At 40.1% G+C, this 23,628-nt stretch overlaps 1 protein-coding gene across 1 annotated transcript in view; it reads left to right on the top strand.

Moving 5' to 3' along the window:
* The first annotated feature begins 659 nt into the window (after positions 1-659).
* Positions 660-23,628, top strand: part of ATRNL1 (attractin like 1) — a 585,672-nt gene continuing 562,703 nt past the window's right edge. Inside the window, exon 1 of the mRNA XM_075423811.1 lies at positions 660-757. The gene's annotated coding sequence lies outside the window, so the exon portion shown is untranslated. The remainder of the gene's footprint in view (positions 758-23,628) is intronic.

The following is a 23,628-nucleotide window of genomic DNA, read 5'->3' on the forward strand; positions in this document are numbered from 1 at the left end:
AGCTTCAGGAGTACGTGGCAACCTCCTGATACCATGTCTTTGTGCTTCCTATTGTTTCACCAGGAATACTATTTTTTTTAAATTGTTCTTGATGTGAGAAGCCAGCGTCCTGAAAACTTCAGCGTTTGGAGTCATGTACGTGCTGAAGGGGTGTTACAGTCGTCTTTATTATTTCTGTAGCAGAAAGCTACTAAGGAGATAGCACAGCTCCCTTCCTGAGGAGCAGAGCTGACGCACAGATCGGCAGTTCTGAGGAGCTGGGGGAACACGTACTGCGACGTTGAGCCGCTAGCCCTTCGGCTCGGCCACCTGCAGCCCGCCGTGCCGGGGCAGGGGCAGGCGTGGAGCCCGCGCTGGCGGGCTGCGGTGGGCTGCTGGTGGGAGCAGGCAGAGCTGCCCGGCAGCGCGTCGCCTGGCCCTGCGCTTTCTCAACCCACCATGGCTCGTGATGTCTCCTTGCTTAGGTGTGGGGCAAAGGCAATGAAAGTGAAAAAGTCCTTTTCCCCCGAGAAGGAAAACTGTACTTTAGAGAGAGAAGTGAAGAATGTTTTTCCCTAGCTCCCCAGAAAACCCTGCAGGAGATGTAGGGGTGTTCAGCATCACGTGCGGTTTTTTTCTCACTCATAAACTGTATTTTAAGCATAGTTATTTACAGTACTCTGGTGTAGACAATATGAAAACTTGGAGCTCTTAATTTCAATCCTACTTTTGTTCCTTGATCCTCACAAAGATGCGGAGAAAGGCTGAGAAAATACGGGTGAGTATATTCTAAGATATTCCCGTTTCTTTAGGGTAATGTTTAATGATCAGTCAGTGACTGAATTTACATACATTAAATATTTATTTTTCTTCTGTAGAGCTGAATGGGGAAATGTGCTCACATTCCTGCCAGATCATTAATTGGATGACTGTGGATGATTAGGGTATTTCTGAAGCAGCGGTTTTATCTGTGGTACTTGTCTCATTAAGGATTTTACTGTTTGTATTCCAGAAGTCATGAATTCTCCGGCTGGGGCTTTGATAAATTGTCATTTCGTATGCTTGAATTGTAACTTTATTACCTCTGAGTAATAAAAACTGTCAGTTTTCTTTTTTTTTTTTTTAACATTTTTACAGCACAGATTTCTGTTCATTTTCAGTGTTTGCAAAATCAAGATTTTGTTGAAATCAGTGGGTTTCTACTAGCTGATATGACTGCAGAAACAAGACTATAAACCTGTGGGATATGTGTGATTTCTTACGGCTTTCTTAAATTTCCACGCTCAGGTTTCTGGTGGGGGTGTTTTCTCAAACCTCTTGTTGCCACACTCGAACTAGGACCGTTCTTGACAGGCTCGAGGTGGCCTTGGCTTTTTTTCAGGGGATCAAAACTCAGGTGGTGACTGGCAGCCACGGCAATAAATCCTTTCTTCCTCCTGTTATTGAGTGGTCTGATGCCAGCACAAATCTCTGTTTCCCATCTGGCCCTGGGATGCTTATGGGGAGCACCTCGTCTGTGCTGGGCTGAATTCTGCCCCAGACACGGTCCCCTCCACCACTAAAAGGATCAGCTTTTGTTAGGGAAGGTAGACTTGAGCAGCTCACCCTACTAAAGTTGTATTTAAGGTCATCCCATGTCCTGTCTGGGTTTCTTTTTCCCCCCATAGGACAAGGATTCCCTTCCAAATTGCTTCCTTACGCCTGCCCTACCCCCAGTCACAACGCTGGCAGCTGCATTTGTTCTGCTGCCCTCTGCTTTCCAGACTCTCCTCTTTGTTTTTTCTGGGGATATCGCTCCTCAAGAACTCTTTTCTTTGTCACAGCTGAGCTGTGACATCTGTTTAGCCCAGGAGAAAGGAGCTGAGCTTGCATAAGGTGTGCGAAAAAGGATCTTCCTGTCCCGGAGGATCAGGGCTCAGCAAACGAATCACACATTTCTTCTCAGGAGAGCTATTTTATCATCTGTTTATTTTTAAGTTCTGCCCCAGCTTCATTTCAGGAGCTTAAGAAATACCTTAACTCTTTCACTTCAGCTTGGGTGGAAAATAATATTCAAATAACACGCAGGTGCTAAATCTCCCCACTTTTTTTTTTTTTTTTTTGCGAAAAGCCCTTAGATATTGAAATATTGAACTCTTCAGAGAAGATGATTTATTAGAACTGGAACTGAGCATTATTCTGATGATGTCACCCTTAAGTGTGCACCCTTTGCCACTCTGAATGTTGCTGCATAGCCTAAATACCACTTTAAAAATGAAGCTAATGTTGAGTCTTTGAAAGAATTTTCCCTATCAGAATTTTAAATATAGATAAATGAACATATGATGTGCTAAGTCGTCGTCTTGTTGTTGTCGAAGTTTGGATAATCTTAATTGTTTGCTTAGTTATGACTGGTTGTTGTTCTTGGCATGTTAACGATATTTATATATGGAGCACCCTAAGGAGGCTTTGTAGCCAAAATATTTGAAGACATAAATGGTCAAAGTGGCTGTTCTAAAAGCTCAGTTTAGAGTTACATTAATGACATCTGTAGTCAGTCACTTCTGAGGTCACAGCGTGGCAGGTTTGCTTATTTCTTGATAGCCATGAGCAGTCTGTTTAATGACTGCTGCTTTTGTGTGGAGGAAAAAAGAAGAATCGAAGACTGATTCTTTGGCACTTTCATCTTTAAAAATATTTAATATTGATGTATCAGAGTGAAAACTTCCTTAAGGTAATGACAACTGAAATAATTCAAAATATTCCTGCAAGAGGTAAGCTGTCAGACTGACGGTCCGCTTTTGAGTATCGCGTTCTCCTTAACCTGCCCATCCCCCTGCTTCTTTCTTGATTTGTCTGCCTTGAAGCTTTTAACTCATGAATCTCTCCCTTACCTGTAAGGTTTGATGTAATTTTTTCTTTATGAAACAAAGGTTATTTGTAGGGTGGGTTTTTTTCTGCAGCGAAAGAATTATTATTTACCTGAGGCAATGAAGCACTCCACATTTACAGAGTTAGCCTTAATAGCAAGATTTTTCCTCTTAGATATACGGTAGGGTATGCCCATTCAATTTTATATTTATTTGTGAAATATAACAGCATAGGAGGCTCAAACATCTAACTAAACCAAATAATTTGCTCTTGCGTTGATTAGTTTGTTAGATCATTTTTAGTGTGGTAAGATACGTACAGAGGAAATCTAGCCTCAGTGTGTTCCTTTTCAGCATAATCTACTGAATCAGTAGTCTCTACAAATAGTTTTAAAGCTAAAGTACACATTCGTGGACCTACTGTTATTAGGCAGTGGTTTTCAGTGCCTAAATTATGAAATGCATCTCACTGATTTTTGAGTAGAGCGACTGATCTCAGTGAAGGTGCCTCCAGGAAAGTTGTGAGCTATTTTTTTGGTCTTCAAATATTACATTGTCTGAGCCTGAGTAGTCTATTTATTTTGGTAGAATCAGGTGAGTTTATGCTGATTTATGCATCTAAATGTAATGTTAACTTTGTGTATATGGAATTGACAAATTCATCATTACTTTATATGCATAGCTATGTAGATACGGATATACACATGAAAATGAACCACTAATAGATTAACATCATGTTGCCTACTGAAAAATTATAAAGAAAACCCTTGGAGCCTATTAACAGAATGTTTAATGGCAGAGATCAAAACTGTCGTCTGCTCTGCCATGGTGTCCTGATGCCAGCAAGGCCAGATTTACAGTAGGTGATACAATAACACCGATGCAAATCTGTACAAGGTACAGTGCGATCATTTTTACTGTCTGAATGAACAAAAGAAGCACTGGTTTCAAGGGACTTTGTTTTAACTTGTGCATACATTTTTTTTTGCAATTTAAAACCTTTATTTGACAAAGCCTCACTTCAGCGTACGTTAAAGAGTTTGACAAGACAGTGGAGTTAATCCAAAACGCCGGCTCCGGCGTGCATACAAAATCTGAGCAATAAGTGGTGCTTCAGCCCCTGCGGCAGCATTGCTGTGGGAGCTCTGTTCTTCTAAGGGTACCAGACAAAAAGAAAAGGCGAGCCAGTGGCAAGAGGTAGCATCCTTTTCAGATTTTTAGACCAATGGATACAGAAATAGATCTGAGGCCTGACAGCTTGCCAGTTTTCTTCCCTTTATCAGCTTGCCTATCCTTAGTCTCTAGAAGTTGATGTTGAAGAAAAAGCAAAAGCTGAAGAGCCCCGCTACGTTTTATCATGGAGACATGTGCCCGTGGACGAGAGTGTTCACGGGAGGCTCTGACGGTTTGGTCAGCGCTAAGCAGGTTGTTCCTGTGCAGAAGGCTGGAAACCAGAGGGCAGAATGGGACCCTGTGTCTTTAGTAAGGTAGTAGTACTTACTAATACTTGAAAACCAAGCTGTAACGACTCTAGTCTACAAAGTGAAAATGAAAGGTATGCTATAAAATCTCTGAATTCTGCTACTTCTAGGAAAGCTAACATCTAGCCTCGTCCCCGCATCGTAATGCCTGTATCCTAAATCAGGTACCTTTCCCAACACGGTCGCTTTCATTTCTTTCCCTGGAAATATTCACCATTTAAGATGCATGTTGTTTTTAGAAAAAAAGTGGTTTATTCTGCATGTCTCTTGGAAAAGGTAATACAGTAGATTAAATCCACATTTTCCTCCTTTTTAATTTTAATGCTTGGTCAGGGCACATTAATGTTCCTGTACCATTGCTTAATGGTTTTGCCTGTTTCTAAAGAGGCCAGAGAGAAATACCTTTCCTTCTGCTCAATTTTCAGAACTTCTTTTTGTATCCCCTGTGTATTATCTCAGATGATGGCACACACTTTTTGTTCTGTTTTCAGCTTGTGCTCTTCCTGAAAGCAACGTTCTGCACTGCACGTCGCTCTGTAATCTTCTTAAGTCATCATTTCACTTGCACTGTAAATAGAAATCCATTTGTGTAATTAATGATTTTGTTATTACAGGAACTTTTTTCTCTAATTTCTCTTATGCATAGATGTCAAACATGCCGTCTTTAGCCTGGAGCTATCCCACATAACATGTTTAGGGGTCTGCTTCTTGTTGAAGACAAAGTTGAGGCTTTCAGGTGAGGAGCGACGTTTTTGACCTTATACTTATGAGAAAGCTTTTTCTGAAAGTGGAAATCAAACAGCTGAGCATCAGTGTTTGCCCAGGCCAAGGTCTCTGAGGGAGTATGAACTTCCCGGACCCGTTACTCCTATCTAGGAGTTAATGCCCAGATGTAGTGTACAGACCAGCAATCTGTTAACTCTATGCTTACAAGTGTAGCAAAGCACAAGTTGCAAAGCTCAAGTGAAGGGAAGGAGCACAGAGGGCATCAGCAACTGTCTCTTGGAAGAAAAAGAAAAGACATGGAAGAGGCTACAGAAAAGTAATCCCAAAAAGGAGGAGATTTTTTTTTTTTAACTGAATCATGCTGAGTGCAAGAACACAACACTAGAAAACTCGCATTGTCAGTATGTGCTTGTAATTAAGAGAGTATCTCTAAAGAGTGGTTTATATCTGACCTTCACTCTTTGTGTCAATCTTTGCCTGACAAGAGAGCGCTTTCTGCTGCTGCCAAATGACCCCACAGCATCTTCAGGTCTTATCTTGGCACATCAACTTTCACCAAACATGGAATCTGGCTCTTTGATAGAATAACCCAGCTAGGCTCTTTAATAAGAGGAAACATGCACAGTCTCTGCCCCAAACTTTCTTCTTCCTTAGCCATATCTAAAGCAGTCTAGAATATCTCTAAATTGAGGTGGGAAAAGATGAAAGTAATTCCAACTTTTCTCTGGAACTGTTCATTGGTAGGCTTTCATTGATACTTCCAGCAAGACGGGAGAACTCTCCTTATTCCCTCTAAAATAGGAAAGTTGTTTCAGGAAGGACAATTTTTAATTCTCTACCTGCTGTAAGGAAAACATATCTGTGGTTTTCTCTTGGATCATAAGTCACGTAACTGATTGAAATGCATGCATTTTTTCAGTACACTGGTACTTCATTTCTTTAGAGTTCCCATATCTGAATTTGATATTTTGTATTAAAAAGGAATTACCCCAAACCCTTCATTATAGTGAAAAACCAGAACCTGCGAGATGCCAGACACTGAGGTAACCATACTGCTTTATGACCCTGTCTTGCCCTTTACAAAAGCCAGCTTAAGTTGGTTAGAACTGCCTGTGATTGCTCATCTTTTCTCGTCATTACTTCCTGCATGCACATAGCAGAAGAAAAGTCTTGTGCCAAAGAAGATTAATGAAAATCTACATTACACTTCATTCAAAGCATCTGCCTGCTTTGGAAGTCATGCACTGGCACACATACTAATTAGAGCAGAACAAAATGTGCCTTTTTTTTTTTTTCTTTTGAGGAGGAAATTGAAAACCAAGAAGCTATTTTCTCCCTAATTTTTTTAAATGGTCACACCAGCTGTGCACATTAAATATCTCATCTGCAGTGTGCATTTTCTAACCGAGACTGCCGCAGGGGTTAAATTAATAATTCCACTTTCTCAGAAAAAGCACAATACAACAATCATCCTTGAAAAGGGAGAAATCTACTTTTCTACAAATGACAAAGTCAAAATGATCACTAAAAATATGTCTGCACCCTGAAAGAACCCACTGATGCTTTTGCACATAGCGCTATACACTAGCTGCTGACTAAGGGGGAAAACAGATGGTATACTCTGACTAATTTTTGTGGTGGGAATAAAGCACAGGTACTAATATGCCTATTAGCAGAGAGGACTGTTGAGGAATTTCCTGAAATTGTGGAATGAATCGTGCAGTGATGCGCACTCATCCTGAACTGATTTTCCTGCCACGTGGCTGGGAGGGGAGGGAGGGGGAGGACAGCAACTGAGTGGATGAGAAAGTAAAGTTGCTTAAGTTGCAGGTGCTGCATTGGGACAAGCACTCCCTGTCCCTTTGCCTGCCTGCTGGTTGCACAGAATCACAGAATGTTGGGGGTTGGAAGGGACCTCTGTGGGTCACCCGGCCCAACCCCCCTGCCGAAGCAGGGTGACCTACAGCAGGCTGCACAGGACCATGTCCAGGCGGGTCTTGAATATCTCCAGAGAAGGAGACTCCACAACCTCCCTGGGCAGCCTGTGCCAGTGCTCCGTCACCCTCAGAGGGAGCTTGTTCAGATGGAACTTCCTCTGCTTCAGTTTGTGCATGTGCTTCGCGGAGGCAGGGTTGGTCCAGCATGTCAGCCACTCGTGCATCCATGGTCTTATCCACAGGCGAAGACCTTCCCTTGCCTCCTGGGCATGGCCTTGCCCTTGACAGTGGGAAACCCCTTTGCTGCGGGGACCAGCACCCAGGAGATGCAGGTGAGCTGTTGCAATGGAGCATTGCAGTCGCCAAGGGGAAGCCAGCAGAGCTCCTATGAGTTTAGAAGATCACCCCATTGTCCTGTCAGGCAGGAACGGCTAAAAGTCGTCAAGGAAATGACTGCACACGATAGAGAAGAAAGAGCTGATTCTAGGCAGTCAGTTTAACATTCGGGAGAAGGTTTCTGAAAAAAAAAATAATTATCACCAAATAACTGTGTATAAAAAAAAAAAGGTAGCGTAATTGCACTCCCAGGTATCCACTTCCAGGAGACGGATGTGCTTGAAAGAAAGAATATTTTATGGAGCTCTTCATCTAACTTGCTACATGGCAAGATAACATCCTTCAGTCTGTCAATTTTTTGCCATCAAAAGGCTATGAAATTCAAAGAAATGTGTTCTTTATACATTATTCAATGTAGCTTTCCAGTTGCATACTTTGTAAATGAATTTTTAGGGGTTTTGAAATGATGAGAAGACAGGGGCTGGCCAATTTTCATTAGACTACCTTACAATTTTCAGCAGAACACAAAATAATTCTCCAGTGCTATGTGCTATAGAAAAAGGAATAGTGGATGAGGAACACAATCACCCAATTTTTCTAAGCGTGTGGCTACAGAAAAAAGATCCTTCTGTCAGTGAAATGCAGTTTGAGTGAAAAATCAGAGTACATTAGCTATGTGGCTCCAATTTTGTATGTAAATCGCCTTCCCACACCCTCTCGGTATTAGTGCTTTGGTGACAAGCACGGAATGTAATTCTGTTTTGAGCTTTTTATCGGATGATAAGTCTCCATGCTCACTGCTCCCTAACTTGTCACCACTGCGGTGAGATCGATTGCATCTTAAGTGCTCCAAGTCGTAAGATATTTAGCATGTGTTCATTAAAATTCCTTATTTTCCTCCATTAATATTTTTAAAGGAACTCCCTAAGGTTTTGGGTTCCCCCTGGGTTTAAAGCTAATATTCAAGCACTTGTTTCAATACATTGTTAGAAATATTTGCCTAATATTAATTTTTTTGTGAGGAAAGAGGGGAAGATTATTGCATTTCTTCAATTCTGTTGGTCTTGGGTGCCGCCAGGAGACATCCAGATAGTGTTACACTTCAGCAAATTGGTCTGGAAGATTTCAGGTTGAAAAGCTGGAATTGATTCCACCTCAAAAATTCATGGCATAGATATCTGTCTTTGGCTCATAAAATCTGGACCCAGAAAATAAAACCCTGAGAGCTAGGATCGTCCATCTTAGTGAAGTCAAGTCAGAGAAATATTAATATTGATAGCCACGAAGAAATTGTGCGGGAGAGGAGTAAACACCAGCGAATGACAGAAAGTATTTGAGGTAGAACAGATTGTAACACTGCCTCGAGAGCAGGTAAATAGCCACTTGCCCCAAGTACCTTTAGGTAGGAAATTAGACATTTTTTAATGATTGAAAGACTTTGGCTTTGCAAATGGTTTTATAATGGCAGTAGCAAGAGCAAACTACCCAACAGATGTTAGAATGGCTAACGATGAATTTACAGTGGGAATGTTACGGTGATTCTCTCGCAGTCGCAGGCGGCTTAGGCTCAGAGCCCCCAAAGCCCCTGTTCAGTTCCAGGCTTCCAGAGGCTTTTTCAGCCTTTGGATCTCCTGCAAATGTCAAAAACAAAGCTATGTGCTGGAGAAGGCAGGTCCTGAATTTCAGTGATCCGATATTTACACAGTTCAGATTCTGTCACAAACTGTCTGCCGCCTTACAGAATAAAGTGGGAAAGGAGGAAAAGAAGACTTCTTTTTTTCAGCAGTGCCAACTCGAGAAGTTAAAATGATGCTAAAATCATTTAGAGCTTTCTGCCTTGTGTCTTCATTTTCTCAGCTGCCATTTCCCTCCAATACAAATAAGCTATCCCCAGTAACCCTGCTGGCAACCAGCACGACATTCACACGGGATGAATATAAATTGAAGTCTAAGAAGAGAGACACCCAAATGGTACACGTTCAGGTGCAAGTTCAGTGTTTCTTTCAATGGTGCTCAAGAGTTTTTGAAGGATGAAGCTGGGCTGAAGGGGTGGCTCGGCAATAGCATCTTTGGCTGCTGTATAAAAAGTAAGATTTTATTGCGTTTAGAAAGAAACACAAGACTCTTTTGGATGGGGTGTGGAATTAGCTTTCCCCCTTTTTCCCCCAAATATTGTCATGTCACGAGGCACAATGAAGTTTGTGAATATGAACAAGTACATCACCGAACTGAAAACCAGTGCATAGTCCAAAGAGGCAGCTAGAACAATGCAGGATTTTATTGCTCAGGGTCAGTCCTAAGATGTATGAACGTAAGCAGGGGCTACTTTGTCACTGTGCTACTCTGTCACTATTATATTCTATAATAAGAATGAATAAAGAATTTCTGGGAATGGGTCTGCCAAAGAGTCTTCTGTAAGGATCAGAAAACAGCATCCTATCCCAGCAGGTACACCTTCAGAAAGTGCACATCAGGACTTTAAACACTAGTGTTATCTTCTGTACTAACCTGTCCCACTGCAGTGTTGAAAGGAATACAAGTTCTCTGTAGTTCTAACACTTACATACCACAAAAATGCCTGATAATAAGTGAGCAGAGAAACCATGCAGTGGAACTATGCCTGGCAGGGACTGTAGATGATGCTAATAATGTGTATTAAGTTGTGCTCTCATCCCTGTCCTCTTTTTATTTTGATCGTTACAAACAAATTCCTATCATTTCATTGTGTCTTTTAGTGAATGTCTTTTTAAACTGGTCCCATATACTCTTGATTCTCTCTGATGTATTAAGATGTCTTGACATACTGTTGTATTATAATTTTGAGATGCTGGAGGTATAAAAAAGGAATTCCTCTTTAAAAGATGAGATTTTCTAGGTTTTTAGGTTTGTGGGTTGTGGGGGTTTTTGTTTGTTTGTTTGTTTGTTTTTTTACTTTTTTAGTTCCTTGTGGTGCTGGGGATGAGAGCAGGCAGATGCCAAGCAATAGGTGCTACAGGACATATCTCTCAATTTGTGTTTTATCTTACATATCCAAGTGATATCAAACGGAGGTCTGGGCCCTCCAGATCCTTAGCATTTCCCAGGATGAGCAGTGTCCAAGCTACGCACTGGATTTCAGACCAGGCTGAGGTTGCTGCAACAACTCAGGAAGAAATGCATTTGCTAAAACCTGCTGCAATGCATCATGCAAAGACAGCCCAGAATTAGACAGATCTGAAGAACTTAGGCCTGTAAACCTGCAGGAGGCCGCTTAGGATAACAAGTAAATCCAGATTTAAATATTTAAACTTTTAAGTATCTGAACACTAACGCGTAAATTTGAAGCCCTGGAAATCTGCTTGTCAGCCTGTGTGTAAGGTCAGGTAACGTAGTTACACCACAGCGTTTCCTTTGCACTTCCAGTGCGGTATTTTACTTCTGTCAAAATCAGTTGCTGAGGTGTTTTAATGTGTGTGTTTGTCTCAGTTACTGGTGCAAAGTCATACCAAAGAGGTGTCCTTGCTAGAAAGGCAGTCTCTAAGAAAAGCAAGTGAACTCTTAGTTTCTGCATATTTAAGAAATAGTGAAAAAAGAAAAGTCTGTAGGATTTATTAAAAGATATGGTTTTAACTGTGAAATAGCAGGAATAGGTCAAGCTTGCCTACTTAGGAAATGCTGAGAGCATAACTGTAGAAGTATTGCCATAGATGTGGCTTTTGTTTCATATATAGACAGCTGTCTTTGGAGGCAGCTAGCTATGAAAGAGCGTTTCACTGGAACCATGACGTTTGGATGAGTTGTATTTTCTTGTGTCCTTTCTTCCATGCTATGGACTTAAGTTAAAAGGAGCTGATCTGGTTTGGCGAAGAGCAGAAGAGTGGTCAAAAATATAATTCCACTCCAGAAATGCACACTGCCCTTCAGCTTGGCTGTTTGGCCTCAGATTCTCACATTTCTTAGTGTGTGAGTAAACTACTATTTATTGGTGTTGGGTTTTTTTGTTTTTTTTTTAAATAATGGGCTTAATGCTATTGTAAGGCTTAAAGGAGAGAGAATTTGTCACCTTGTAGTGCAGTCACATAAATGCAAGGACTGGAAAAGCCTGTTCCCCTCTGATCTAATAAAAATGGTGCTTTATCTGGAAGAAGGTGTAAGATTAATTCCTATTTATCTACACCCCTGCTGAGATTAAAATTAACCTAAAGAGGTGCTTAATGGCACCTACTAAGCCATCATATTAATTAAACAGCTTTATAACATTTACTTTCTGGGAAAGCACCTTTTCTTTGTCTGCCATGCACCCTTGCGACACTGTAGAAATGCTGTATGCGAATAACTCTCCTGTCAGTAGTGACTTTCATCATTTTTTTGGGAAACAGCTCCCACACTGTTCCTGGCACTATATATATATATATATATCTTTTCATGAAAGTGGTGCTGGCAAAACATCTCCTGCTGTCACAGATATTGACAGCTGAGGCAGCCTGGAAATGCCAGTTAATTTGGCCATTACAAATTTTAGACTAAATTTGGTCGCCTTTTTAGGGGAGTTGCAGGGATAAAGTAAAAGAATAGAAAAGGCTGAACAATGTAGGAAATGTTAAAGGGTCTACTTAGAGTAATTCAAGCAAGGAAAAAACCCTAAATAAATAGAGTGATAAAATCTGCTGAAGATGATTGGTGACAATGAATACTAATTCTTTGCTTGTCTTTGGTTTCCTTCACTATGACATTGTCTGAAGATTTCACAGATGCCAAGGAGTGCAGCCTTTCTGGAGCCTGTGGGGCAGGAAGTGGTGTTCTGCTGGAGCACCAGAGGAGCAGAGCATAATAACCAGGTCTCCTGCTTCATAGTCCCGTATTTACATTAACACTCTTCTTCCTGTGCGTCTTAGTGGAATTGGTGCTGCTCTAAATGCATGAGAAAAATGAGATTTGTGACAGGAAGGTAAAGCTCAGCGGAGGATTATACTAACACAGATGGGCTGGAGAAGAATCTGCACAGGTACAGGAACATTTTCAGGGGTCTGGTGCTCCATTTTTAAAGCCATTTATTTTAAATGGAACTGACAAACCTGGCTGTGTAAAGGTTTCCATTTACTTTCTTTCTCTTTATATATACATTTGAAAATTGCTGGTTTTCTTTCTGGGTAAAGATGATATACATACTCATGTTTCCAGACTTTTTGTAGTACAAATCTCCTTGGGCTTCCCGTTAGCCATTTCACTAACGCTGACAGCTGTAGATGTGTCTCTGACAGCAGCCTGAGGGGTGCACACACCTTTTACTCACGTGGCCACATTTTTCCTAGAAACTTTTGTCTTTTTTCCTGCTTTGCTTCCTACAAGTAATCAAAAAGAAATTTTCCTTTTTTCTTTTACTGTGTTATTCACAACTAGCCCATTATTTTTCCACTCAGTTCTTGTACCTGTCATGATTTTCTTTGAAATTCTGATTTGACTGAGGGCTGGACCCTATACTTCCATTCCCTCATTCACCAAAATGATAGCGTACTCCTATCAAAGACTCTAACAGGCTCGTGCTGTCAGGCTGGATTTGGAGATGTCAAAGTCAGCTGAAGAAATGCAGAGTGGGAGGTGAGAAGGATCAGTGCTGTCCATCCACCTGGGCACGCTCATTTCATGAAAGAATGGTTCGGAGTCAGTCGTGATTAAAAAGGGAAAACCAAAACAGCTATCCTCAGACGCTTGCCAGTGCCAGCACAAGCAATCCCTTTCAGACACAGTGCCATGCATTCCTAGGGATAACACAGCCATCCATATACATTCTTGGAATTCAGTCGCTCGAGTATGGCTGAAGTCTTCTGCATAAAGGAAATAACAAGTCTGATTTCAGAAAGAAACCAGAAGAAATATCTACTATCGATAAGAAGTTATTGGAAGCAAAGCCCAGGTTCCCATGCCAGTTAGCATGCTGAATTATTGACCAGATTTTCATCAAAAGGATTTGGATCATTTTGAAGTGGGATGTAGGAACATATACTTGGTTTGAAATAACTAATCGTCTAAAGTTTGTGTTGAATAATTACTCAGCTACAGTCACCGAGTCACTCTTACCCACCCTAAACTCCTTTCACTAGCTTGGATCTCCAAAAGTGGAGCATTGTAAACTTGGTGGAAAATACTACATTTCTCTGTGTACATTAGAAAAAATAAATTGTTAACTTTTTAGAAATGATGAACAGTTGAATTCACACTAATTGTCTGTTACATTGTAACTTGCATTTACAGATTCCCACTGTGATACAAAAGCTGAAAGTATTTTTTCCTTCAGCTGGTTGATGTATTCAGTCTTTTAACTATGGCTGGAAGTGATGAAAACATGTCATTTTTCTGACATGTATTCTCAACCAAGAACTCTTTACTTGTCTTTTGCAAGTACAATAGACTGTCTATAATAATATCTCAGCTCTAGCTGTGATATTTTTGAAGCAGATGCTCATGTTAGTCATCAACTCTCACTCATTTCAGTATGCCTTAGATATACCAATATCCCATTGAAGGCAGTGAGATTTTTCATGGCATAGGTATGCTGTGACACGAATTGGGGCTGCATTATCCAGTCCTTTGTGTCGAGATCTATGCCCAAGGAAGAATGTAAAAAAACTCCCAGAGAATGTAGCAAAAGGAAATTGCAAAATTTATCTAAAGTATATTTTGTAGGTAGCATTCACAGTGCATTTGAGACTGGCCACCATATGAACTGCAGTTTCTCTGGGCTTTGAAATTTGTTCTGGGGAATTAACATTTTTTTCTATTTTCTTTTTCTTTTTATTTCTCTGTACAGAAAATAGATTCTACTTTTTTTTTCATTTAAATTTAAATGAAAACAAACAACAAAAGGAGGACTTCTCAGAAATTGTTATTTTATGCATGATTTTGAATGCTTACATTACAATTTTTTAGCTATTCATAAGGTCAGCTGGACCACTTACATGTTTTAGAAATGATGATGTATTTAGGGCACTATATTGGCAATGTGGATGAGTAAAATGTAGCTATAGAGTAATAGATATACACGCTAGCATAGAAACTGTTCAATGCATAGAAGCAAAACACTGTTGTAGTGCAGTGTATCCTTGCCTTGAAGTTTGACAGCCCACACTTGTGCTCCAGGGGGTTGCCGCCATCCTTTACAGATGTTGCCGGTTTCCAGCTGCCCTCTGATCTTGTTCTGCAAACCCTGCCGAGTGTAACGCTCAACGCTGAGCTCCCTAGGCCACATCTGCACAACCTTCATCCAAACCCGAAGCACAACGTCTGTATGCCCGTTTAAGGTGCCCCAGGTACGTGAATCCAGAAAACAAGGATATTACTGTAACAGACACAACTACTTTTGAGTTTTTTTTCTCAAAACCTTAGCCCATGTATTTCAGTGGTTTGCTTGTGTTGCTGGAAATGGTGCTGCATGTGACCATCGTGGAAGGGAAGGAGTTTGGTGGCTGTATGGTAAACTGATTATTTCAGGTATTGTCATTTTATCTTTCTCCTGTGACCATGGCTTTGCATAGCTACAGAAACCGCAGTGAAGAGTTACTTTCTAGAAACATTCACCTTCTAGCTGAGACCACAGTGAAATGATTCAAGTCTTTTTAAAATAGGAATTTTTAGAAAGTAAGCTGACAAAATGGAGAGGGTTCACTAGAGGGCTACAAACATGATTTAAGGTTTGGAAAACCTGCCACGTATTTAGAGGCTTAATTAGCTCACTTCTCTTTAAAAGAATATTAAGAAGTGGTGTGATCAGCCTACAAACACTTGTTTTGTCATTTCTAGTGACAGCTTCTTTCTGTCTCACACAAAAGCATAACAAGATCCAGCCAAACTACTGTTCTTAAAAATAAGAAACAATATTTCTAATTAGATAGATAACTGGCCAAAGCAGACCAAATACTTTAAATCTTTAAATTGAGACCATTGACTTCCTAGAAGGAGGAACTTAACTCAACCACAGCTTGGTCAGGGCTAAAGGACATTTACCACCAAGGATACCCAAAAGATCAGTCTGCAGGAGGAGGTATGATGATGATCATTCTTTCTGCCCTTGTAATCTGTGACTGTATATATGGGCGATAGATAGGTAGTAGAGAACAGAGCTTATTTGGAATAGATACTGTTTTACAGCCTACTAAAGACTTCAAGGCCAGAGTGAATTCCATAATAATGGCAATTAAAGCATAGCCGGCTATCTTTCCAGGTCAGGCTTTGAGTTAATCATGCAAAGGTCATTATTAATGCCACTCAAGCACAGCAGAACATGTAAAACCACCTCTAAACCACGTCTGATAAAAGTGGGTTGCAAATTTATCTTTCTCCCTAGTCAATTAGAAAGCGTTCTATTGCTCTTTTTCTTTTTTTTTTTTTTTTGGTAAGCTATACAGATTTGGTTTAGAGTGATTACTTTAGAATACAAGGCTCATTCCTACATATCTAAAATATTTTACTGGAATTTCAGCTGTACAAATAGAATTTACTTGAAATTATATTAATGAAGATATGACCTTCTTTTAGCTTAAAAAATTATAATATCACTAAGTTCATTTGTCTTTTACTTCAGAAAAGTAGGTAAATACTGAAGTGAGGTAAATCAATACTACCTGAACAGGCAGGCAAACAGACAAAGAAATACTCGTGGAGACATGCTGCATAGAATGAGTAGATTTAACATGATCCATACCATAAAATATGATTGTTTAAAAAAGGAAATGAATTGTACTTCTCTTTTGAAATACAAATCTTGCAACATTATTCATAGAGTTGCTACCCACTATTCCATGCAGTCTGCAAAATTCTTGATGAGGAGAAATATTTTCTTCATTCATCGTAGAGAAGCTGTTTCTATTCAGATACTTAGCAAAAGTTGTAATTATTAAACCTTTCTTGTTCTCTTAGTTTCTGCTCCCATTGCATAATTTTAAATCCCCCAATAGCCCTTTTCCTCCACGTTTTCTCCATAATTAGGAAGCAGACACTGTCTGAATCTTTGTTTGTAGAGCAGGACCTGCGCTGTCAGGGGTTGAGTCTTTTGCAGAGGATGAGCTCTCTGCTGTGCCTCCGCAAGGAACACGCTGCCAATTATTTTTAGGGAAGAGCCGACTTACAGTAAACATCTCTCCTTTAATGGTGACAGACTTAGCTAGGAGAGTGAAATAATAAATCTTATAGAAAGAGGGAGCTGACCAAATTATTGAAGGAGAAATCACTCCTGCTGGGTATTAAGAAGTTTGGTGACAAAGCGAAAATCTCCAAACCCTGGAAGGTTTTATCCATCTCTTGAATAATACTATTTTGCATTTTTAGAGCATTTCATGTCTTCAAGATGCAGAACGAATGTTTCTTAATTCTCCTAATGGTTCTGTCAAGCGAGTGAGCATTATCTCGGCTTTACAGATGGGCAAAGGAGTACAGGGAGGTTGAATGATTTGTCTCGGACCACGGTGTGAATCAATGTCAGAACCAGGAACAGGATCAAGAAGTGCTTGGGAGTACATGCCCATGCTGAAACCACTCAACTACACTGTACCCGTCATAAGAAATGGAAATTAATTTTTAATATTCTGGTTTCTAAAGCAGGATTTTGGATCGTAGAAAAATTAAATATTTATTTCATTATGTATGACTTCATAAGCCTATAATTTATACCAGATAGATTTATTGGCTTTATTTCCCCGTGATAATTATCCAGTCCTTGTTGATCTAATGGGATCATCATTTTCAGTAATGTATCCATCTGCCCAAAGAAACAGCATTATTTGCCTCTTATGTACTTAGGAACAGAGTAGAACAGTATGCACATAAAAATTACACTGAGCGTCAATATTAAAATGGAGGGGTTTTCCTGTTCCCAAACGCAGATTAAATATGCTAAATTAATTTGCAACTACTTCAGTTTTCTAAGCGAATTTAATCTTCTGATATTTATCAGGCTGGCAGCATCGCAGTCCTCTATTTACTTAAAATACTGAATATTTAAACTGCTGGTATGTAGCAATGACACCAACAGTTTGCAAAGAGTTTACAAACATTAGTCAGTCTGCCTTTAGCAGGAAAAAATCCCCACCCACTTCCTCTGACTGGATGGGCATTCAGGATAGTGATGGACATGAGCTGGGAAAAAGAATATTCAGGAGTGAGATAACTATAGTAAAAGAGGTTTTCTCTTAGTCCCAGCAACCTCCTTTTGCTTCAGAAACCCATGAATTACTTTACTGATGATAAAATGATACTGAAGCCTCTGCAGCCATGGCATCATCATAAATGTAGGTTTAAAATTCCAGCCCTTTTGCCAGGTCAGCCTCCAAATTAATTTCTTTCCTTGACTCAGTTTTTTTTAATGAAAAATGTCCCTTCCCAGAGTCACATGGCTCCTGCTTTCCCTGTGCAGAAATGGGTCTCAGTCTCCTTGCCCAAAGAGCCAAAGACTCATCTTGTTCCTCAGGCCAGTCTTTGGTTCTTAAAATTTTTTTTTCTGGGTGAAAACCAGGTCAAATGGCATATTCGTTTCTATAAATAGTATATAGGAAACTGGGAAAACTGTGACATTGAACCGAGAAACCCTAAAAAGTAGCCTGACATTTTCACAAATGAACATGGACTTCTCTCCTAAAAATAAAGTGTAAGCATTACTGTATTTTTCATTTCTGCATTATTATGCGTATGTTAAATTTGGAGAATCCTACAGGTACCTTCAGCCAGAGAGTCAAAAGGAGAGCCCTGCTGGGTATTTTTAAATAAATATGTCCTTTAAAGGTTGAGTACAAATGAAAGGATGTAGAGTTTTTGTTTGATTAAACAGATGTTTTAAAGACAGCATTAGCATCATATATTTCAAGCCAAATAACATCTTAGAAAAAAAACAAGGATTGAGGGACAGGCAAATAGCGGCACAGAGGGACCTAGACCCTATGTAAGTATAGGAAAAAAGACAACAGCAGAAAGATTGAATGGACTGGATTGGGCATGGATATATTTGTTGTGATCCTGCTTTTTCTGCTGCTTTCTCTTTCAGTCCCAAATTAGACTTCATCAGTCTGGGTCCATAGTCATTCCCCTCCCCTGCTTGCCAAATTTCTGCTTAGTGTTGCAGGGATCAGAACTAATTACTGAAGCAAGAGATTCTCATCTGTTTCTCCCCCTCGACCTCCCCATCACTGCTCTGTTCCTCTCCAGACAGCCTATGCACACACGTGAGAGAATTTGGCCAACTTGCTACCAAAAGGGGAAGAATTTAAAAGGGAGAAGAGTAGTGCAGATGGCTAAGAACTACCTGTTAAGGATTCCCAGGGTGCAGACAGATTAGTGGTGCTATTTACTGTATTTACTGTCGCAATGGATGTGACCAACTCTTTGCCACAGAGCTTAATGTGGGCGAGATACCTGGTGCAGGTGGGAGTGGTAGGAGTGTGAGTTCCCTTTTTTCTTCACCTATTGTGTGGCGGATAGGGGGGACACATAAAAAGCAAAAAGGCTGGAGAAATCAAGCTGGTTATGACAGTCAGTATTTTCTTCACTTCACATGATCTTGTATTTCTCTTATAATAGGTTAGGTATAATTTTTTCCTTTGTCTTGTACAATATATTAAAGGCCATTCTATTGTAACTGGTTTGACGGTCGTATCTTTCTTGTTCATAATACAATAAGTCAGGGGACTGCGATTTGAACTCCGCATTGTAACTGGCCTGACAATCATCTCTTTCTGGTTTACAGTGCCATTTGATTGACAATAAGTGAGCAGATTGGCAGCTGGTTAGTTTGTTTTTCCCTGAATGCATATTTCTAGCTAAGACATGACATCTATTCCTAAATAGTCTGGTAGCTAATATGCACAGAATTCTAAAAGGGTGATATACCTCAGCTTTATTACTGAAATAATATTGTTCTTTGGCTTTGTACCAATTTCACTTTTAAGATGATGGTTTTCTTTCCTTCTCCTTTGCCAACTGTGTCTCTATTTTTCATCAACATTATTAAGGCATTGTAGAATTACAGTTTATATAGTAGGAACTGTTACATAGGTTCTTAACAATTTTTCTACTTAACAAGTATCAGAAAAGCCATTATCTGCTTTGCAAAAGGAACATCCGTGTACTATAATTGGGAAGTTTGGGAAATTCTTTTCAATAGTTGGTGCTTGCGTGTTGCTGACTGTAGCCAGTCATTTGCAGGATATCTTCTTTATTTTTATAGAGGAGGAATTCTGGCACTCACTATGTTGATGATAAGAGTCATCTCTAAATAAATACACTTTCTCTGACACTTGGCACACTACTGCCTTCCACTAGTGGGCCTCAAAGCCAAGCCCAGCATAGTTTGTGGTGATGTAATAGTAAAAGGGTAGTTGCAGTGACCTTCTCCACAACTTGGCCAGAAATCCATGCCAAAAAGGTCCATGAAACATTCCCTCTGCAGCAGAATAACAACCTGTCAGGATGCCTAATGCATCTGTACCTTCCCTGCAATGTCCAAAGGCAGAGGAAAGTGAAAGAATGTAAAACAGCTATCCTAAGAAGCAGGTTTCCTTAAGGAAAAAAAAAAAACCCACAAACAAAACAGAAGCAGATATTTGCATATTGGTGTTGCTCTGCGGTTTCAGTCTGATCTTTAGATGCTCTCAATTGGATATACTTAATCAGTGCAGCCACTGTGGAGGCGGGTTGAAGGGCAAGGGAGAAGGGTTCATGGGCAGAAAATCAATAATGGTGCAATTCCCAGCATGAGGCAGCAGATTCTGCTGCCGCTTTGAACTCCATTATTCACACCAGTTCTGGTGTCCATGGTTCGCAGGGTACTGCCTGCGTTGTAAAGGGCACATTCTTCATACCCTCTTCCCCCCTGCCAAGATGCATTTAAAGAAGTAATACAGCTGCAGAGAAAAACTAGTTGATATTTTTGTAGAGCACCCATGAATTTTTTAACTAGAGGGATATGAGCTCTTCATAGTTTAAATGTGCCACCCTCACATACAAATACTTTGCATACAAATATTGGAAAGGTTTTCTACAGTCATTGAGTAAATATTCTGCTCAGAAGTTATTTCAAAGTTCTTCATAAAGAATCCAGTCAGCTACATCATTTAAATATGCCCAAGGGACTGAAGATTGAACAAGCAAAAGTATAAATTGCACTTGAGCTACTGAGGAAGAAAAAGTAGAACAGGTACGTTTGTGTCTACGCTTGTTACTAAAGGATGAAAGGGTGAAGAAAAACTTCAAACTGATACTGAAAAGACATTAGACTGCAGAATTTTGATGCAAAAACATACAGTAGAACAAGAAGCCTAAAATGAGAGCTGAAGGCACTAAGCCAGAGTATTGAAATGTAAAGTTTGTTCACAGTGGAGAGAAAAATATTTATTCCTTGTTTTCTATTCCAAATAAATTTCTTTCTGATGCTGTAATCTCATGCTGCTGTTTATCTCAACCTGTGACTTTGCTTATTCCCTCTTCTCTTCTAAAAATCATTGCAGCCAGTGGTGCATTTAATCAGCCTCTTTCCTATATGATGCCAAATAGGGAGCATCTTAGGGTTGGCCTAGATGACCTTTAAAGGTCCCTTCCAGCAAAACATGTTTTCTCACTCCTGTTTATTTGTATTCAGCATTCAGGTAGTGATATTCACTGTCATCTTTTTCAATTAACTACTGATGGGCTGTTTGGGGCACAACAGTAGCCAGCTATGGGGTAGAAGCAGACATACTTGTTCTTGTCACCTTTCCAGATCCATTTAAAGGGGTTCAGACTCCATGACTAGGAGCTGAACCAACTATTTATATGAGCTGAAAAGTAGAAGCATCTGTGAACTCTGTCTTTTTCCTTCTTTGGGGATGCCCTAAGCTATATTTTCACTAGTAGTTAAATTTCAAAAATTTTGTTAATTATGGACACCCCCCCCCAGTAAAAAAAAATTGAAAAATAGACTATGTTGTCCTCTGGTGAACTATAATGGAAGACTGTAGTGCAGGAAAGAAAGATATAAGACCAAAATTGGAAGCTCTTAATTTTTGAAATATGAACTCTTTCCGAGTTGTCTATACGAAAAGGGAAAAGAAAAATAACAGCTGTGGACACAGAGCAGAAGGAAAGCATGGAAACTCAGCTTCCCAGTTCAGTATTCTATTCCTAGGGAGCACTACTTAAAGTAAACATGCAAATACAATAGCAAAATATACTATTTTTATTGTCATCTCTCTAAGAAACAGCCAAAGAAAGAGCTTTCTCTGATTTATTACATTTATTAACATTTAGCCATTAAACAGTACCATAGGTAACATTTATTCCTTTTTTTCCGGTGCTTCCAATTATCGTGTCTATGTTACGTGTTCATAGTTTTAAATAATAGGGGAATTCTTATGTCTCTGTGAAAACCTTTTCCCTCATCCTCATGTTACTACAAATATAGATTCTAGCCTTCTTTTTTTTTGTCTAATATAATACAGTCCAGATAGTACAATACTTGGAAGACAGATTTGTGTGTGTCACTCCCTTTTTTTATATTAATTTTTCACTTTTAAGGAGGAAAAGAATACAGCTAGGCAGAAGACACATTTTTTGCTGTTTTCACCACTACTGGGAAAACATGTTATATGATTGAAAGAATTGACTTTCAGCTTTGATAGGTTATAAATAGAAGGCATTGTCATTGTCTAGCAGTTCTGCTGAAAAGGAGAAGTAACTGAGTAGATGAATAAAATATTGGCATTAAAAAACCATTTTAAGTTAAATCTCAAAGTAGCTGATGAAATATTTCTATAGGAGTCCTGTCAGCTCATGCTCCCAGTAGCAACATCTTTTGCTTGGTTTTTTGTTGTGGGGTCTTTTTTGGGTTTTTTGGGGGGTTTGTTTTTAGAAGTAAAAAAAAAACCCACCCCAGAAAGCAAAATATCTGAGCTTGGTGAGAGTGTGAGAGTGTCCCATGCTTGGAATTATAGAATAGTTTGGGTTGGAAAGGACTTGTAAAGATCACCTAGTCCAACACCCCTGCAGTGAGCAGGGACATCTTCAACTGAATCAGGTTGCTCAGAGCCTTGTCCAGCCTGACCTTGAATGTTTCCAGGGATGGGGCATCGACCACTTCTCTGGACAACCTGTGCCAGTGTTTCATCACCCTCATTGTAAAAAATGTCTTCCTTTTATTTAGACTAAATCTACCCTCTTTTAGCTTAAAACCATTACCCCTTGTCCTGTCGCAACAGGCCCTGCTTAAAACTCTGTCCCTAGAACAGACTTCTTCAAGTTACCTGAGATGGAGACTTCCAGACCTGCCTGGAGACACAGATGCCGTTGCAGTGCTTTGCTCTTTAGTGTCCATCCCCAATCCCATCGTACCCGAACACCCCGCAGTACAGCCTGCTTGTCCTTCCAGCAGGCGGCGAGGCAGAGGTGTGCTGCGTTCCCCTTCTGCAGGCAGAAAGCGTGGGCTGCCTGGGCATTGCGCTCGTAGAGAGGACTTGAGCCCAGACTCGATGTCCGTACCCGCTGCCTACTCGAAGGACCACGGTCACCTCCAATCAGCACACACTGGGCAGGGGAAGGGCACTGAAATCTCTAAGTTGTGGGACTACATCAGGCTGCAGCTGGTTCTTGGGGTTCAGTTCCAGTGTGGTGTGGAAGCAGCCAGAGAGATGGGGCGGTTTGTCCAAAATGGTCCAGATCCGTGGCTCTGTCGCAGGCTGAGGCTCCCCAGGCTAAGCCAGTGCACTGCCCTCCTGTGCAGAAAGAGCTGAGGGGAACGTAAAAATGGTCTGGGAGGTTGTCGATACCCTTAATGAGGCATTAGCTTTATTTAATATGAAGGGAAATGTGTGTCATGTAAGGTCTGGTGTTCCAGGGACAGATAATTTAAAATCTAACAGCAATTTACCACTCTAGCATCAGCCAAAACATCTCTGTTTGGTTTTTAATTCTTCTCCAGCTAGGGGATGACAGCATTGAAGATTAAAGCTTTTTTTACTTCTCTTTACGATCTCAGCAAAGTGCAGATTTGAAACAGAGAAAGAGGTTGACCTTAGTATTAACCTGAATCTCTTTTCCTGTTTCTTCCTGAACATATTTTATTCTCTTTATGCACAGTGGGGCTCTTTTTTCATGTCCTCCACTGTTGAACAAAATGCCAAAAAGATGGAGTGTGCGCTTTTACATCAAAGAAATGATGAGACCATAAAAACTCGTTTCCCTTGTGACTTCTTAAATTGTTGCTAAGGAATAGAATGAGTGTGTTTGAAACAATGTGTCCCTTTAAATTCTGTTTTCTTATTTGTCTTAAAACACAAAGCCATGGTTTCATGTACATCCTGATCCAAAGGCCACTGAAGTCAGTAACAG

Source organism: Opisthocomus hoazin, chromosome 6 (assembly GCF_030867145.1).
Source record: "Opisthocomus hoazin isolate bOpiHoa1 chromosome 6, bOpiHoa1.hap1, whole genome shotgun sequence".
NCBI classification, from domain to species: Eukaryota; Metazoa; Chordata; class Aves; order Opisthocomiformes; family Opisthocomidae; genus Opisthocomus; species Opisthocomus hoazin.